The following is a 6,000-nucleotide window of genomic DNA, read 5'->3' on the forward strand; positions in this document are numbered from 1 at the left end:
GGAGTAAGAACATGCACAATGGGCTTCGGAGGAGGAGGTTTGAGGCTACTGGTGAAAGAAAGATTGTTGAACAGACAGCAATTGCTGACTTTATATTTCATGAGAACTCTGCAGTTCCTGCGGTGATTATAGAGCTCCAAAACCCATTTGGACAAGCCATCTGTAATGGAAACAATTAAATTTCCTCTCTTTATGTGGCTTTTTGTTGTATTCGAGAAACATCTCAAAGTGCTTTTCAGTGAAAAAGTGCCAAGTTCATTTTTTTGAATTCATGCTGTGGGAGTGCGATGGTCACACCTCTGCAGGAACTTTAGTCTGAGCAATCTTGGTGGCTCCATGGATAGGTGTGCTGCCTTGTGTTGAACTAAACTATACATGCCACCAAGGTCTTGGTTTGCACTTAGTTGATTGCACCTGGGTAACTTGCACTGTGAAGATATTACAGACAGCCTCAGTGTCTCACGATTAAAATGCAGAAAAGACAGCACAGCTCTCAACTCTTGATTACCACTCAGTAACACTGAAAATGTGTGTGCTTGACAGTTGGATGAGAACAATTGATTGAGTAACCTCTTTACATTCATTGTCCATTTTCACACATAATGGCCACTGAAGAGGTGAATCATGCGAAAATGTTCTTTTAATTCATTCTTCAAATGTGAGCATTGCTGGCAAGGAGAGCATTTATGGCCCATCCCTTATTGCCCTTAAGAAGGTAGTGGTGATCTGTCTTCCTGAACTGCCACAGTCCATGTAGTGTTGGTACACTCGTGGTGCTGTTTGGAAGGGTGTTCCAGGGTGTTGACCAAGCAATAATGAAGGAACGGCGATATATTTCCAAGTCAGGATGGTGTGTGACTTGAAGGGGAATTTACAGGTAGTGGTGTTCCCATATCTGCTGGTGTTCTTCTAGGTGGTAGAGGTTGCAGGTTTAGAAGCTGCTGTTGAAGGAGCCTTGGCAAGATGTTGCACTGTAGGTGGGTTGAGTCAATGTTTAAGTGGTGAATGGGTGTCAAACTACTTGAGTGTTGTTGGAACTATACTTATCCACTCAAGTGGAGAGTATTCCATCACACTCCTGATTTGTGCGTTGATGGTGGAGGGAGCGGATGTTTGTGGATGAGGTGCCAGTCAAGCGGACTCCTTTGTCCTGGATGGTGCTGAGCTTCCTGAGTGTTGTTGGAGCTGCACTCTTCCAAGCAAGTGGCGAGTATTTCATCATACTCCTGACTTGTGCCTTGTAGATGGTGGACAGGCTTAGGGGGGTCAGGAGCTGAGCTATTCACTGCAGAATTCCCAGCCTCTGACCTGCTCTTGTAACCACAGTAGCCAGAATTCTCCAGTCTCACACACTCTGCCACTGCTGCCAGCGAGAACGGAGAATTTGGCACTCAGCCAGATCTCTGTTCACAGCAGCAAGCTCAGATAATTCCAGCCATTGGAAGATTGAAGAATTCAGGACAGTGTTTATATGGCTAGTCCAATTCAGCTCCTGGGCAATGGTAACCCCCTCAAGATGTCAGGATGATGATGGTGAGGGTTTCAATGATGGTAATGCCATTGAATGTCAAGGGGAGATGGCAAGAATCTTTCTTGTTGGAGTTGGTCATTGCCTGGCACTGGTGTTGCAAGAACGTTACTTGCCACTTACCAACTTAAGCCTGGATGTTGCCTAGGTCTTGCTGCTTGCTGGCATGGATATATATCAGTACATGAATATTCAACATCAGTGAACACCTCCACTTCTCACCTTATGATGGAGGAAAAGATTATTGATAAAGCAGCTGAAGATGGTTATGCCTAGAACAGTGTCCTGAGGAACTCCTGTAGCCACGTCCTGGGACTGAATGATTGGTCTACAAACTTCACAATCTTTGATATAGATATAGCTCCAAACAGTGAAGAGTTTTCCCCCTGACTCCCATTGACATCTATTTTGCTAGGGCTCCATAATGCCATGCTCAGTCAATACTGTTTCAATGTCAAAGATAGTCACTCTGACCTCATCTCCTTGTTTGGCCTAAGACTGAATGAAGTCTGGAACTGAGTAGTCCTGGCAGAACCCAAATTGAGCATTGGTGAGCAGATCATTGCTATGGAAGTTCCGCTTGATAGCATGATCGATGCTCCCTTCCATCACTTTGCTGATGATCGAGAGTAGTGACAGTTGACTGAATTGAATCTGTCCTTTTTGCAGATTCCACATTACCAGGTAGCTGCTAGCTATTGTAGCGTGAGTTTATAGCTGTATTGGAACAGCTTGGCTAGAAGCATGGCTACTTCTGCGGCCCAAATCTCCAGTACTATGGCTGGGATGTTCTCAAGGTCTTCAGCCAGTATCCATTGCCTTCAGCCATTTCTTGATATCATGTAGAGTGAATCACTATGGCTGAAGACTGGCATTGCGGATGATGGAGACCTCAGGAGAGGCTGTGATGGATAGAATCATAGAATCCCTACAGTGCAGAAGGAGGCCATTCAGCCTATTTAGCCTGTACTGACAACAATTCCACCCAGGCTCTATCCCCATAACCCCACACATTTACCTTGCTAATCCCCTCTCACTAAGGGGCAATTTATCATAGCCAACTAACCTAACCTGCACATCTTTGGTGTGTGGGAGGAAACTGGAGCACCCGGAGGAAATCCACGCAGACACAAGGAGAATGTGCAAACTCCACATAGACAGTCACCCAAGGCTGGAATTGAACCCGAATCCCTGGTGCTGTGAAGCAGCAGTCCTAACCATTGTGCCATCTGTACCGCCCTAATCATCCACTCAGCACTTGCGACTGAAGGTGGTTGCAAATGCTTCAGCATTGTCTTTTGCTCTGATCTGCTGTGCTCCCCTATTATTGAGGATGAGGGTATTTGGTTAATTATTTAATTCTAGACTACCAGTGAAACAAGACATACCGAGGGATCCATGATGGTTAGGTATGAATCAGTGAGTATGCCTTTGTCACATGACTAGGTTGTGGGACAACTGTCCCAATTATGTCACAAGTCCCTAGGTGGTACTGAGGGGGACATTATAGGATCGACATGGTTTGCCTTTGTCACTTCCGGTGCCTCAGTCAATGCATTCAGTTTTATTCTTAATTGGATTTCCTAGAACACTTGATACAACTGAGTGATTTGCCAAGTCATTTCAGACCACATTGCTATAGGTCTGGAGTCACACTTATGTCAGATGGACAAGGACGGAGATTTTGACCGGTTATGATAATCCAGTAGTTTCACGATCATTATTGATGAGATTAGCGTTTCATTCTAGATTTATTAATTGAATTTAAATTCTGCTGTGGTGGGATTTGAACTCATGGCTCTGGGAATTTAGTCTGGATTACTAGTCCAGTAACACTATCATTATGCTACTGTCTGCTTTGCCAGCAAGAGTAGCAAAAGTATATGGAAAACTTTATAGTTTGCAAATTAGTATTTAAATTTGCACCTACAGCCACATTTTGTAAGCAATAACATATTGATCTACAGGAATAGACAATTTCTCTAACAATATATACGTGAACAAAAACCTTGCTTTGGGTTCACATTTCCTGTCCACATTCACAAATTTTACAACTTATTGCTGTGATTTCTGGTCATAATTTTCTGATAACATTTACCACTTTAAGTTGCACTGTAAACATTCCATATTTCAGTCAATTATTGGAAGGTAGTTGGAGGATCTGGCCAGTGGATAGTTCTGTAAGTTCCTGAAGACTACAAGCATTTGCATTCATCAACCGACCTTGAAAAGTCCAAGGGCAATTTATTAATAATGATATCTAGAAAGCAGCATTTAAAATGTGCTTGTACTTAGTATGCATTTTGTGCTTACACTTGAGGCCATGCATTTGCATGATTGGCCCAAGTGTCACGAATGCAAAACTGCAAGAAAATTGGGAAGATTGGGACCAGCAATAAAATTACGCCTTTCAAAAGAATTTTCTGTAAAGCAAGAAGCAAATGAACTCAAAACTGACGGATGTCAAAAGAAATGCCTGTGAGGACCACTGGGTCATTCCTCCTCAGGAAGATAATGGAAAGACTAATCACCATGGAAACCTGCATACCTGAGCCACTTCAAAGACAAGGGACAAGTGTTGAATCAATCTTAGAGAGGCCATTCAAAGGATCAACAGGAGATGAAAAAACTCAATGTAAACATGTAAGGAATGCAAGTTGGAAACCTTGCTTCTGGCCAGTGGACAGTTCTGCAATTGCTCAAGTGTGGCCTCAATCAAGGAGATAAAATACCTTGCCCATTTCTTGGCACAACGTTCTCCCTCCAAGGTTGGCCTGATGATTCTTCTTAATTTCTCTCCATGTTGAGAAAAGAACCCAAACTGCTCCATCACTGCTGACATTTACAAGCCCTTAGCAGACATCAAAGCCGAGTATGTCTAAAATTTTCTTTAATTGTATTGGAATATTGCAGCTCTTCCTCTTTAACAAATGATGTATTTTGAAATTAGAAGGTTTATTCTTCTTCAAAGCAATTCTAATTACCATAGATTTCCTTAATTCCCAGTTGTGTATGGAACACAAATATCAGTGATTTTTATCTCACACTCTTTCTCTGAAACGCTTACCCACACTTTTATTTGGTTCAGACTCAACCTCTCTAAAACTCTCCACACTATACTCCCTGTCAACCCATCCTGTCAAATCATCCAAATTTCCACAGTTTGAAATGAAGTCCTCCTTGCTCATCAATGTTCCCATTGAGTTCCTTGAGCTACTTTTTCCCCACTAAATATCAGTCTCATTTATATCCCCCTTCAAGCCCTCACCATGGCCGACAACTGAAACCTTGTCCAACCCAACATCCCAAGCCAACTCCTTCAATTCTGATGACTTTAGCCTTCTGTGCAGCCCCATTTCCTTTATTTCTGATGTTCTCTAGGAAAGGTCATGTGCCGAATATTCCAGCCCTCCCCGCCCATGCCAATGGTGACTCCATGCGGCGGATTTCCTGGTAGTGCGGCCAGTGAGTAACACAAAATGCCAGTGACATTGGTAGGTCCTACCACCGGCCAATAGCAAGCTGCCTCTGCCACTGGAAAGCACGCTATGGGGGGGGAATGGAAAATCCCACGCCATGTTTATTTTGTAGTTTAGTTATGCAAAATGATCAAATAATCAAAGCATTTTAATCATAGAAACCCTACAGTGCAGAAGGAGGCCATTTGGCCCATCGAGTCTGCACCAACAACAATCTCACCCAGGTCCTATCCCCATAACCCCACATACTTACCCCACTAACCCCTCTAACCTACGCAGCCCGGGACACTATGGGGCAATTTAGCATAGCCAGTGCACCTAACCCACACATCGTTGGACTGTGGGAGGAAACCTGAGCACCCAGAGGAAACTCACGCAGACACAGGGGAGAACGTAGAAACTCCACACAGACAGTGATCCAAGCCGGGAATTGAACCCAGATCCCTGGAGCTGTGAGGCAGCAGTGCTAACCACTGTGCCACTGTGCTATCCAATCAATTAACCTAATGTTCTTTCCTACTTAATTGCAATCAATTGTTTCCATGTGACTGTATTCCTTGTGAAAAAGCAACTTCCTCTTTACTGGACAAGTGAAATGTACCACATGGTTCTTGGCCTGTGCACAGTTACACTTGTGTACTTTAATTGCAGGCTATTGTGGAGAAGCCCATTAAGGTTGAACAGGCCCGAATATGAAACTGTTATATTCCAGAGCAATTAACACTTATCAGTTTGTACTCAATACCTAAGATTCAAAAAGGGGAGTTAAACAGGCCTATTGTATGAAGAGAACATTTGTGAGTTTTTGAGCCTTCGGCCCTATGTACTAAATTAGCTTAATCTTTTAACTTGCTGTGTTTAAAACAAAAACGTTCACTTTATTTCAAATTATATAACAAGCTTGAATATTGCTTTGATTCTTTAAGCTTAAGAAATAAGTTCTGTGCTTCGTTTTTTTTAGTAGTTCTGTTGCTCCTGTTACTGATGAACGTT

Source organism: Mustelus asterias, chromosome 3, assembly GCF_964213995.1.
Source record: "Mustelus asterias chromosome 3, sMusAst1.hap1.1, whole genome shotgun sequence".
Taxonomy (NCBI): domain Eukaryota; kingdom Metazoa; phylum Chordata; class Chondrichthyes; order Carcharhiniformes; family Triakidae; genus Mustelus; species Mustelus asterias.